This window comes from Leptonychotes weddellii, chromosome 11 (genome assembly GCF_054177405.1).
Source record: "Leptonychotes weddellii isolate Sample4059 chromosome 11, ASM5417740v2, whole genome shotgun sequence".
Taxonomy (NCBI): Eukaryota; Metazoa; Chordata; class Mammalia; order Carnivora; family Phocidae; genus Leptonychotes; species Leptonychotes weddellii.
In genome coordinates this window covers 73,803,657-73,816,588 of record NC_138379.1, presented here as the reverse complement: position 1 = coordinate 73,816,588, position 12,932 = coordinate 73,803,657, and the positions used below count along the sequence as shown (strand labels likewise).

General features: G+C 47.9%; 1 long non-coding RNA gene across 1 annotated transcript in view; it reads right to left on the bottom strand.

Moving 5' to 3' along the window:
- Positions 1 to 9,263: 9,263 nt before the first annotated feature.
- Positions 9,264 to 12,932, bottom strand: part of LOC145716279 (uncharacterized) — a 6,466-nt gene continuing 2,797 nt past the window's right edge. Inside the window, exons 4-5 of the long non-coding RNA XR_014138852.1 lie at positions 10,118 to 10,174; positions 9,264 to 9,400 (exon numbers count right to left, since the gene is read on the bottom strand). This is a non-coding gene — a long non-coding RNA (uncharacterized LOC145716279). The remainder of the gene's footprint in view (positions 9,401 to 10,117; positions 10,175 to 12,932) is intronic.

The following is a 12,932-nucleotide window of genomic DNA, read 5'->3' as shown; positions in this document are numbered from 1 at the left end:
CCTTGGGAGGGGGGGACGGACACTTCTGAGAGGAAGTGGTGTAGCCAGTCAAACCTCTAGGGCTTCAGCCAATTGAAAAAGGATATGGAGGGAAGCTTTTTGAAAGGAATGTCGGCTCACGTGCCTGGGGTCTGTCTCCCTCTCTCACTCTGACTTGGCCTCCCGTCTAATTGTTTCAGTCTGTCTGAGCTGGTAAATTCCTAAGCACATAGTCAATTTACACTTCGCTTAAAAGCTCTAAGGGGAAACACAAAAAGTTTCCAGTGAGACCACTCACTTACCTACAATTGCTAAACTAACCTTCTGGATTTTAACTGAGTTCGTTACCTCCTGTGTTTTCTTAGCGGGAGGAGGGAGGCAATTTGGTTAGATAAATGAGCAAGGATGTGATGCAGGAAGTCCTGGGTTCAAATTCTAATCTTCCACCTACTGGGCAACTCATCTGCACCTCCGAACTGGGGAACTGGGTAATGCCTCTTGCAAGAGTTCCTGCGAGGTACTAGATGACACATGTGGAAAACCCTTTATTAAATACTGTACAGGAAGTATATATATAATCACTGTTATCTGCTAGTATTTGCTAGGTTTTTCCAAGAACTTCTATTAAATCCTTGGTAACCGGTGAGCACTTTGTTTGGGGAGTTGAGTACAGGGTAGATTTTGTTTTGTGGTCAATAAGGCATTTTCCAAATGAGTGAAAAGTGGGAGTAAATTGGATTTTCCAGAGACCCATTGTGCCTTCCCCATCCCCGGGCGGCCCTCGTTGTGCCCCACTTGGGCTTCTGCCCTTCACTGGCTCTGTGTATACCTAAAGTCCGCAGAGCACACCAAGCTGCAGGATGTTGCAAATAAAAGGAGATTGTTATGAAAGAATGCCAAAAATGCCCTTTGTCAGAAATGCTGGGTTAGGTTTTTAAATCAGCTAAGGAATAGAGGTTGGGAGCTGGGATTTTATGCTTAGTAAGCTTGGCTCCAGATTGTTTGCAGACCAAAAGCAGCCTGTAAGTTCCATGAAAGAAGAGACTGGATTTGGTTTGCTGGGGTAGCAGTGGATACACAGTAGTGGGTCCGTCCTTAGATGCTGAGAGCATAAAGAACAGGGACGGAGTCAGAGAGACCTGGCTGTGAAGCCCGGCATTTCCACTCTCCTCATGATAACATACTGTATCTGAGCTTGATTTTCCCATCTGTAAAATGAAGATTATAGTCCTAACTGTACAAGGTTATCACGGGAGTTAAGTAAGATACTACAGGTAAAAATGTTCTTCTGCATGTTGAAAAGAGCTATGGAAATGCAAGATATCATCTTGGTAAGTAGCTCTCCGTTCTGTTCTGTTACCATAAAATAGAGTTAAATCACACTCCCCAATTTTTCTGTCTATTATGAATGTATTATTTTAATTTAAAAAATTATAAAAGCTTGAAACAGTCCCACACACTTACAGAAAAGTTGAGTTTACATAGAACATTTTTTATTGAGCCCCTCAAGAGTTAAGTGGCCAACCTGATGCCCCATCACAGCCAAACATTTCGGTGTGAATTTCTTAAAAACAACAATGTTGTCTTGGATAATCCAGTAGTACAATCATGAAAAATCAGAAAATTAAGATGGACAGACTACTACCACGGAACCCTTACGTACCATTCGCTCTTAGCTAATTGTCCTACTATTGTCTTTCGTAGCAAAAGGATTCTGTTCATAATCCCGATTGCATTTAATTGCCCCAGGTCTTTGGTCTGCAACACTCCCAAGTCTTTCCTTGACTTTTAGGACTTCGACAACGTTGAATATTATAGGCCAGTTATTTTGTAGAATGGCCTTCAATTCGGAGCTGTCTGGTATTTCTTCATTATTAGATTTAGGCAATATTATAGGTGACCCTGCCTTCTCCACACACCTTATGGGTGGCACACGCTTTCAATTTATCCCATTATTGATCAAGTTCATTTTGTGGTGTCTTCCAGTCTTGACCACTGTACAGGTATTCTCCCATTGTAATTAACAGTATTCTGTGGGGCGCCTGGGTGGCTCAGTTGGTTAAGCGACTGCCTTCGGCTCAGGTCATGATCCTGGAGTCCCAGGATCAAGTCTTGCATCTGACTCCCTGCTCAGCAGGGAGTCTGCTCCTCCCTCTGACCCTCCCCCCTCTCATGCTCTCTCTCTCTCTCATCCTCTCTCTCTCTCAAATAAATATATAAAATCTTAAAAAAAAAAAAACCAAGTATTTTGTGGGTACGTACTTTGAAATTATGTAAATATCTCATTCATCTTCAAATTTCAATGTGTTCATTTATTTATGTCTCTAGAGACTCATGGTTTCTTATTTTCTCCTGTGGCTATACGTTCTTATCATTGTTTAATTTGATGATGACCTTGCCCTAGTGGGAGGCCATTTAAGTTGGCTTCTGTTTCCTTTGATATGTTCCCACCAATCTTTGAGCACTTCCTTATTTTTCCAGCAACATATTTTGGGCTCCCTGTCCCAACCATGAAATCCGTTGTTTCTCCAAGGGTCACTGGTTCTTTTTCATGGAAAATGATATTCAGAACCCAATATCTGGGTGCTAGGTGTGCTCATTGTTATTGTAGTTTCACTGTTCCCAGGCCTTTTCCGGGGAAAGAGCTAGGCAACATATGTATCTACATCACATACGTCACACACACACACACACACACACACACACCTATATACATGCATATGCTGTGTTAGTCAGGGTTCTCCAGAGAAACAAGATGAAGAAACTGGAAAGCCAGTGATGTCATTCAATCCAAGTGAGTCCAGAGGCCAGAGAATGGGCTGAGAGTGGGGGAATGGTGTAAGCCCCAGTCTGACCCTGAAAACCTGAGAAGCAGGAGTGCCAGTGTCTGAGGCCAGAAGAAGGTAGCTGTCTCAGATCAAGCAGAGAAAGAGAATTTGCCCTCCCTCCCCCTTTCTGTTCTATCCAACAGATTGGCCCTCAACAGACTGGATGATGCCCACCCACACTGGTGAGAAAGATCTTGACCTGGTCTACTGTTCAAATCCCAATCTCTCCTGGAAACACCCTCACAGACACAGAAATGATGTTTTACCAGCTATCTGGGCAATGCTTAGCCCAGTCAAGTTGACAAATAAGATTAGCCATCATGTATGATTAGACATTGGTATCCATATTTATTTCTTTATCTATTTACATATATTGAAAACCTGACGTTCACTCAGATGCATCCCTTTCCAAACTAACACCAGAGGGTTCACCTAGTTTTTCCCCTTTCATATTGTAATTCCCTTATTTGGCGATGAGAAACATGGTTTCCATTAAGCAGAATATATGCATTCACTTATCAATTCTCCAGTCTGTAACCCGTCTCCTATCCCTGCTACACCCCCACCCCCAAGTGACCTATTTCTTTCCCTGTTCTAGCTCTCACTTCCCATCCCAGCTACCCCACTACATGGGCTCCCTCCTTACCCTACACCAGCCCATGCTTCCATATGGACGTCCTCCTCACCCTGTCCAAGCTCTGACACTCCAGGCCAGGCCACCCCTCCTCCATCTGCTCAAGCCCTGACTCTCATGACAGGTTGAACTCCAGTCCCCCATGGGCACTGTCTTTCCTCCATTTGGGCACTAACTCTGCACTCCAGGACACTCTTCTCACCCAGTGCATGCCCTGCGGCCACTGCACCCTGCTATTGACCTTGCTCTGTTCCCCGTATGGCTTCAAGAATAAATACTTCAGGAAAGAGAGGAAATGAATGGGAAGGAAGAGAAGGGGAAGAGGGAAAGGAAGAGAAGCAGATAAAGGGAAGATCTGTAAATAGACATTTCAAACTGCACATATCTCACTGAATGTGTGTATGTTTTGGCCGTGGGTGAGGACAAGGGACTCCAAATCTCACTAATGTGTGGTCTCTGCATTCACACACACACACACACACACACACCTGCACCTTTTGAGATGCAGTATCTGGAAAACAGTAAGAGAAAGGAGAGAAAAGGAGAGGAGTTAGCCAGAGAGACTAAGGAGCTAGGAGCTAGGTGGGGATGGGCATAAAATGAAAGGAATAATCTTGTGCTAGGTATCCAAGGGAGAGACTGGAATTGGTAAGGGGGGGTAGAGATATGGATAGCCAGTGTGGAAAAACAATGCTCTGGGATATGCCATAAATGAGGCCAGGGTAAAGAATGGAATCAACTTTTTAATTACTTTTGGTTACTCAGTGGCGCTAAGACTCAGGATCTATTTGTATTTGAAGGTCTATGTCCTTCATTAGACTAGAAGGACATGAAGGGCAGGAACTCCTGTGTCTGATGTTTTCTTCTTAATTCCTAGCACCTAGCAAGTGCCTCGCTTTTTAGAAGGGTCTGATACATGTGTCTGTTGTTTGTCAAATTGCACTTGCTGGGCGGAACATGTTGGAGCCTGGCCGCCCAGCAGGTCTGAGAGGCAGGGTGATGTGTCTGCACTATGCCTTTCTGTTTAACTCCAGAGACACACAGAGAAAATAAAAACATAAGAGATACAGTTAAAGCATAAGACCAGAGCACTATTATAATTTCCTGGCACCTTTTACCAAAATCCATGTCTGTTATTTACTGGTTTCCCCAGAAGATGCAGCATTTCCTTCCCCACTGGTTCTTATATTGTCTCGAGGCTCTGACTTTCAGAAATGTTTAATCAAGCGTCACATATATTCTAGCAATACTTTCCAGATATCTCAGCTTTTCCTGACAACTCCCCCTTCCTTTGCTCTTTGTCTTTTTGAGGAACTTCTACTTACCTAGCGGTTTTCTGAGTAACTCCAAGTTTTGTCATTAAAAAAAATCACAACAGAACAGATGCCTACTCGGAAACCTATATGCATAAGACATCCACCTTGAGACCTTTAAAATGTGGAGAATTTCAACTCTCTATCCAAAGGAACAACGTGGCCTGTAGGGAAGAAATATGAACTTGCCACCGATTCTGAAAAGCAAAGTTCATTGGATTGTAGCTTAAACCTGCCTTCAAAAGAGTATTGCTGATGATTCTCAGTCTTCTTTTTACACTGAATCTTTAACAAACTTCAGTGATTACCTGATCAGAATCCAAAACACAACAGTCCAAAGGATCCAATTCTGCAAGTGGCTTCAATTCAGTGACCAAATCCTAGACTTGCCACTTGTGCTCAAAGCCCACCCTCGAAAACTTCAGTCAGATGGGAGTGAAGAGAGAGTAGCAGAGAGCAAGGATTTCCATCCCCACGGTAAGCTGTGTGACCAAAGACATAATCTTCCCCAAACTGCCCTTCATGCTTAGGAGAACTGCATTCTGCTAGAAAAAGCAAGCGCCCTCCTATAGGAGGTTTGGTTCATTCCAAGAGGAATATCCTGAGTATTTGTAGGGTTTCCAGAAAACTCTGGAGATGCCATATAAATCACTTGCATACAATGCACACTTAGGTTAAGTCTTAGGTTGGAAGAAATATGTAGATTTCTGGAGATCAGTTACTCAGTTTGTTGAGAGTTAATTACAAATGGCTCCACAGCTTTGCCTTAGCAAATGCCCAAAAGGCAAGGGAGAGAAAACTGGAGTCAAAACAAGGTCTCATAATTCACAAGCAGTAGGTCCCTGGAGGGAGCCTACTCCACCTCCAGCACTTTGGGTAATCAGAGCAGATAGACAAACAACCTTTACATAGGAGGTCCTGCTGGACTTCCTGGGAGAAACCATGACAAAAAGCCAGAAGGACTGATAACCTGGTTTCTAAGCCGTAAGTTTAACTATCTAAATGCAAAAATATCAGTTTACTCAGAGTCACAGCATCTTTAGAAGGTGAAAACCATTCCTCTCTAAATCCTTAACCATCTTCGTCTCTGAGAAAAAGTGGAAAGATTGGCCTAACCCTGGAATTTCCTGGTCTTAGTGGATTTACGACCAAAGATCCAGCGGATGACCCAGGTCATAACTGCTGGCTGCACAGCAAATTCAATTATCCTAAATTCCAGCACACCACCCTTCTTCCTGTCCCTCACCCCTTCCTTATCATAATCTTTCCTGGGCCATCAACCCCCACTGGGTTGTCTGAGCCCAAGTTGAATCTCTCAGCAAGCTCAGAGCTAACAATCAATGCTGAGGACATCTCATCAGAGGGACAAAGCCACATTCTTGATGAAGAGCAGTGACATAAATTCAGCCCCAGCCAGGCCCAACCAGCACAAAGGACTAAGTAAATCAGTTCTCTCCCCTCTTCCAGCCATCTCCAAGGACGGAGAAAACAGCGTTAGGATATGAGAAGTTATTTCTCCGGAAGACAGCATGGCGGCCCTTACTAACTGAGAAAGGACAACTCTTTTGAATGGTTTTATCTACAGGGGTTTTCATACCCTTTGCCCATTATAGGCCCACCCCCACCCTGGCCACATATGGTTACAGAACATCCTTGCATTATGTAGACAGACCTAATAAAAGGTAGGTCTTTGTGTTGTAAGGGACAGGCGCTCACTCAGGGTTCCTGAAGTACTCTAAAATACCCATGGTGATGAGGGTGACGGGTGTCTGGCAAAAATGGGCAGACAGCCTCATGGAGCCTGGAACAAGAAAGCTACTGGAGCCCCAGGAATTCAAGAGAAGATGCTTCTAAGTTCCCATGACTAAGATACCTTCTTCACATCTTCTCTTGTGTCCTTCCACGACCATATGCCTCAATCTCTCCATATTCCCGTTAAGAGGGGCGCCTGGGTGGTGTAGTCATTTGAGCGACCAACTCTTGGTTTCAGCGTGGGTGGTGAGCTTGGGGTCATGGGATCAAGCCTCTCGCCGGGCTCTGTGCTCAGCGCTGAGTCTGCTAAAGTTTCTTTTTCCCTCTCCCTCTGCCCCTCCCCTCCCCTCTCTCTCTCAAATAAATAATCTTTAAAAAAAAAAATGTTTGAGAGAAGAACTGCCAAGTTCTTTACTTGCTAAGCTAATTATTGTCACCTCACTCTGAGCACCTCAAGGCTTACATGAGGCGCACGGCTTAGCTGTCCTTGGGTCAGGGCCCAAGGGTGGTGGCCTGGAGAGTCAAATGTTACAGAGCAGCCCTGGCTCTTCCCCGAATGGGGCTGTAGGCATGGCAGGCACCCAGACTGGCTGTCTGAGGCCATCCTTACTGTCACGGTCAGGATGACACCAACTGCGGGACCCAGCCCAGCGCCTCCTAGGAGAGCAACCCCCAGCGTCAGCTTCCAGGACACATTTGGTTTCCACGCTTCACCTGGAAATCTTAAGTTCTGTTATGAGAAGCCTAAAAATGTCATTTTACTCCAGGATACTACATCACCACTGGACCTAGACGAAAACGTGGCATTTTGGGGAGGAAGGAAGTAACAGTGCAGTAGGTTATCAATTTTCATCTAATCCTTACAGCAACCCAAGGAGGTGGGTGCTACTGAGCCCAATTGTGCTCAAGGATTCCAAGGCTCTGAAATTACCTTGGTGGGCGGACTTGAACCCAAGCCTGCTGTTTCCACCTGAAATGTGATGGAGCCCGCAGCACCTTCTGACTCTTTTGTGGTTTTCCACCCATGGGAACTCATCTCCTTGACACCTGCCACAGAGGAGACAAGGCCAGGTTGAATCTCTCAGCAAGCTCAGAGCTAACAAAACAGCTGTTTCCACCTTAGAGCTGAAACGCAAAGCACTTTACAGTTTTCCAAGCGTCTTCACATACTTTTTTTTCCCCTGGAATACCCTCACTCTTTGAGTATTTGACCTATTTCCGTGTTTATTGTCTTTCTCTCCCCACTGGAATGTAAGTAAGGTCCATGAGGGCAGGGTTTTATCCATTTCCCTCCAGGCTGCCTCCCGCACCTTGAACCATCCCGCCCCAGGTAGGTGATGAGCACACATTCTTGCATGAATGGCTGTCCCGTGAGATGGTCTTGGCTTGATGCTCACTTTACAGGGAAGGGATGGGAGGCCTGGCAGCTCCTCTGAGGCTGACTCTCCTTCACGCTCAAACCCCGATTTGACAAGTAGATGCTCTTTGGGACAGAAGAGGAAGCTGCTGTCAAGAGTTTCTAGAAGCCTACCTCCACAGCAACGTTTGGCCCACCAAAGAAAGGTTTTAATTTGTTTTGAGAAACATTCCTGGAAGCTCTCCCAGCCCCCATCAAGGTCCCAGGGGAGAGGGCCACCTGGCAGCGCCTGGGTCCAGCTCGGGCCTGACCACCCAGGTCCACGGGGAGGGGGGGGGGCTCCCTTCCTCCCTTCACCCCCAGCCCCGGGTCCCTCCTCCAGCCGTCTGAATCCAGCCCATTTAAAATGCCCTTTGAAAAGGTCTCTGTTTGGGTGAGTGCCGTGGGCTCTGCCTAGAGAGCGGCAGATTATCTGAAAATAGGTGTTATTGATTACAACCAGGTGGTCTTTGTGGAAAGGCGTCCACTTGAACCAAAATAAATATTTGCCGGCACAAAGAACAAGCCGGGCCCTGTTGCGGGGCGGGGGGCGTGCTCGCGGCCGCGCCGGCAGCCAGCGGCCCCTTCTGGCCTCCGGCGGCTGCGGGCCCCGTCGCTGCGCAGCCCCGGGATTGTGTTTCTTCAATTAGGACAGAAACGCGCAGGGGGTGGCCGGGGGCGCACAAAGGCCCCGCCGCCGCCGGTGCCAGAGGCCCGTGGCCCAGGGCCGGCTGCCGGCTCGCAGCCCGCTCGGGCCTGGCGATTGTATTTTCTTTGGCTTTCTGGCGCGCTCCTTATTATTTATTTCTTTCCTCTCTGTTTTATTTTTATTTTCAAGTTGCCGGCCGGCCTGGACGCCGTCCATTCTCCCCGCTGCCTTGGAGCGCGGCGCGCAGACAGCCGGAGCCGGCTCGGGCTCAGCCCCGCGGTACGCCGGCCGCCGGCACCCGGGGAGGGCGCAGCCGGGGGTGGGGGGCCGGGCGGGGGGAGCGCTGCGGAGGAGCGGATGGTGGGGGGGGAGCGCTGCGAAGGAGGGGCGAGGGGGGGCCGGGGGATGTGGAGCGCGGGCGGAGGCTGGGAGGGGGGGACCGCAGCGCCAGGCGGGCTGAGGGTGTGGGCCAGGCTCCGCTGCCCAGGCCAGGGGCCCACGGGACCTGGCAGGAGGCAAGTCGCTTTCTCGAGATGACAGTAATTCGGGGTGAGATTTGGGGTCCGTTCAAGAGGAAGCTGAATCTCTGACCCCTAAGGTCCCCTGTCTCCCATTCTAAGTGCAAACTCTGTGCCTGCCTCCTGCAGGGGTCAGCACGGACAGCCTGGGTGGGGGGGGGGGCGCTCCTGGGGGCTTCCCACTCCCTTCCCAGGGCTCTGAGCAATCTTCTCTTGTCTCTCCAGATCCCAAACTTCGCTTCCCGGGAGCCAGCGGTGACTGCATATGCCAAGGGGAGAAGGAAGGCAGCCAGAGGAGGTTGTCCAGTGCCAAAGGGTGGAGGACTGGAGGCTGAAAAAGATAACGAGGGCATAGGAAGCAGGAAGGGCCTACCTCAGAGCGATTCCAGAAGGCGGATAGAAAAGCTGGGGCCCGAAGAAAGAGAGACAAGAAAGAAATCAGAGATAGAAAGATGCCGTAAAACATTGCTGTCAAGGTCAGATCACAGGAGGGCCGCGCTGACAGAGGCAGGGGAGGCATCAGAAAAGAATCGCACAACTCTGAAGGCCTCCTGTTACAGACCTGGTGCTTGCCCCTGCTCAGCCACAGGTTACAAACTCCTCCCTAGGCCAGCGTCCTCTTACTTTGAGAAGAGGACATTCCTGGTGGCTGCTATTGAGCCAGGAGTCTGTTCGCGGTCAGCGTCCTAAGTGCTGTAAAGTGGAATTTCAAGACACTTAAAAACATCCGTGCCTCAGTCTCTCTTTGGCAGGAATCCCCTCTCCTCCCCAAATCACTGCAAGAGTCGCCATTGAGGGCAACATGGGATGAGCAGATTGCCGCAGGCCAGCCTCTGTGGAGCCAGGGTGACTCTCCAATCCAGAAGGGAACCAGGGCATGGAAGGACTTCCGTAGGCACCTCATTATGCCTTGTGCTCTTCAGCCCTGAGAAGTCGCTTCTGAAAGAAAACTCTGCCTGCTCCAAGCCCCAGCATCACTAGTGAGGACCAGCTAATTACCGGGACCTCCCACCCCAGGATCAGACTAAGACTTGGGAGCAGGAGTTACCTTGTCAAGGTAGAAACATGTCAGCAGGCTCAATCAGGAGCCACGCTGTCCCCAGATCTGCAAGAAAAAGATGGCTTAGTAGTAGATGATCTGATTATTGCTTATAGCCACAAACATGTAGGCAGGTGGCAACCAGAAGCAGATTTTATTTTAGAGCCAAAAATGATCTTTAAGGATATGTAATTCATTGATGCCACCACTCATTAGAAAGCCAGTTCCGGTGTACAGGTTTTGGAATCCCCTCAGGCACCTAAAGATTCTAATTCCAGAGTCCGCAGCGGGGCCCAGGGATCCTGCACTTGTAAGCTCTGGGGGGATTGTGGACACAGCTTGGCCTGGCCCATCTCTTCAGCCGTGTGCTGATAAGTGCTTAACAAGGCGCCCTTGAGGGGGTTGGTAGCAGGGTCCTGATTTGTAGCCATTGCTGATTTCCAGGGTGTAAGTTTCAAGCTACTGTGTGAAGACTCTGAACTCAGAGCTGGAAAGAGAGGCTCACAATTGGCTCTTGTAACCTGGACCCTCCTGAAAGCTGTACAACAATGAAATGACAGGCCCCTGGGGGCAGAGCCAGGAGAGGAACCTAGACTCCGGGCTCTCTGCCCACTGCACCGCCCCACAGTTCACTGTCCTCTTAGCAGAAATCATGACCACATAGCCCACGCGTGAGCCCCTCACACTGATGGCTTTGACCACAGCCAAAAGGCAGTCAGGAAACAGAAAACAAACAACAGCTCATAACTGTCTTTCCTTCCTCTTCCCTTTGCGATCGAGTCCTTAAGACTGTGGTACTGCTGGATGAAAGACCTGAGTGCCCAGCTCCTGGGGTTTGTGTTCTTTGAGGAGAAAGTGAAAGAGGCAAGGGAACGATTCTGGGAAATGTGGGCAGAGTCTTGGCAAATTTCAGAGGCCGAATAGAAGGCATTCTCGCCAGCTGGGCCTGGACGATTCTACGCAGGGCCTCAGAGACACTATGGCGGTGTGGGGATGGGCAGGAGAGCAGAGTGGTCGAGCTGGGACATTAGGGGACAAAGGGAAGGGCATGGTTTGTCTTTCTGTGTTTCATGCAGAGCCGGCATCAGAAAACCCCAGAAACTAGGTTCACGTGAAAACTACATTAAAAAACAAAAGAAGCATCTGATAGGATCCTCCAGAACTCTGGAAGTTTAGAGATGGCCCTTATTTAGAGACATCCCCGCACACGGAGTCAGGTTTCTAATTATTCAGGCCTCTGCTGGCTCTTGCTCACTCAGAGCTCCAGTTCACAGAGACATGGAATTATAGAGTTCATTCTAGAGATAAGGAAAACCTGGGGCCCAGAGAGGTAACATAATTTGCCCAAGATCACCCTGCTCTTTATTGATTCAGCAGCAGTTGGAATTCAAATGTCCTAGGTCTAGGCGAGGCCTGGACCATTATCTAGACCCCTGGATACTACAATGTACTCTCTTTGAGTTATCTCCTGCTTACAAAATTATTGTAAAAAAAATGCATGGCTATAAAAGTCTGCAAAATACAGACTGTTAAAAAACGACAATAAACATAAGCATTGTGCTACCACCCAAAGATGATCAGATACTGACTGCGAATCACTTCCACTTGCTTCCACCTAGACCAGTGGTTCTCAGCCTCACTATATATTAGCGGCTCCAGGAAAGCTGGTAAAAATCCTTATGAAGCTGGAAAAATCCTAGTACCCAGGTTGTCTCCCTACAGAATTAAATCAGAATCTGGAGGTGGGGGGCAGCAAGCATCAATATTTTTTGAAGCTCCCCAGATGATGCCCATATGTGCCCAAGGTTGAGGGCCACTGGCCTCGAATATTCTCTTCCTGTATCTTTGCACAGCCGACTCCTTCCCATTGGTCAGTTCTCAGTGTTAGCTCCTCAGAGAGGTCTTCCCTCTCCACTAACCTAGCTCCCCCATCTAGTCATCTCCATCCTGACCCTTTGTAATGTTCTTTGTAGCCTGTCTCCTGGACGTCCATGTATGTTTATTTCCCACGTCCCTCTGTTAGAAAGTAAAACCATGAAGGTGGGCCCTTGACTATCTTCTTCATAGTTGTATTCCTTTTGCCCTTAGCAGTCCCAGGACCATCAGCCCTCAGAACACATTTGATGAATGAATGAATGAATGAATGAATTTGTGGTTACTTCTGAGTCTTCATGTGTATATACACACATGAATAAGTATGTATATATACATATATATGCCACAAAATTGTACGTTTTTAAGAATATTTCAGAGTAATTTTTAAAAATGAAAGTATTTATAATTTTGGTTCACACTTCTTGCATTGGACATTTGTGGAATATTGTCTAAAATCATTACAGTGTCTTTTACACCCTGTCCTACACCCTGAACTATGGATGTATTCCAGGAGCATTCCCCTCTCTTGATCCTGACCCTTGGCCTCCCATCATTTGGCTAACTCTTCCCTGATGCCTCAGGTTTCACCTTGATGTCTGTTCCTCACAGGCTCTCCTTGGTGCCCCAGACTAGGTTAGGAACCCTCATGCCCTGTCTCCCCTTTGACAACTGCATTTCCTGTCCACTGCCTCCAGGATATGAGCTCCACGGGGCTCCTGGTGCATCCTATTTCCTAATGCACATCCCGGCCCCTGCTGAGCGCCCAAATACGTGTTGAAAGTAGCATGGTATTACACTCTGTCAGGGTCCACACTACTTTTCACCCATTTCCCGATTGTGGCATACTTAGGTGTTTCATCACTACCAGTAATCCGGGGACACATAGCCTTGTGCACATCTTTCTATGAATTAAGCTATTAGATGCCTGCAGTAAAAATAATCCCATGAA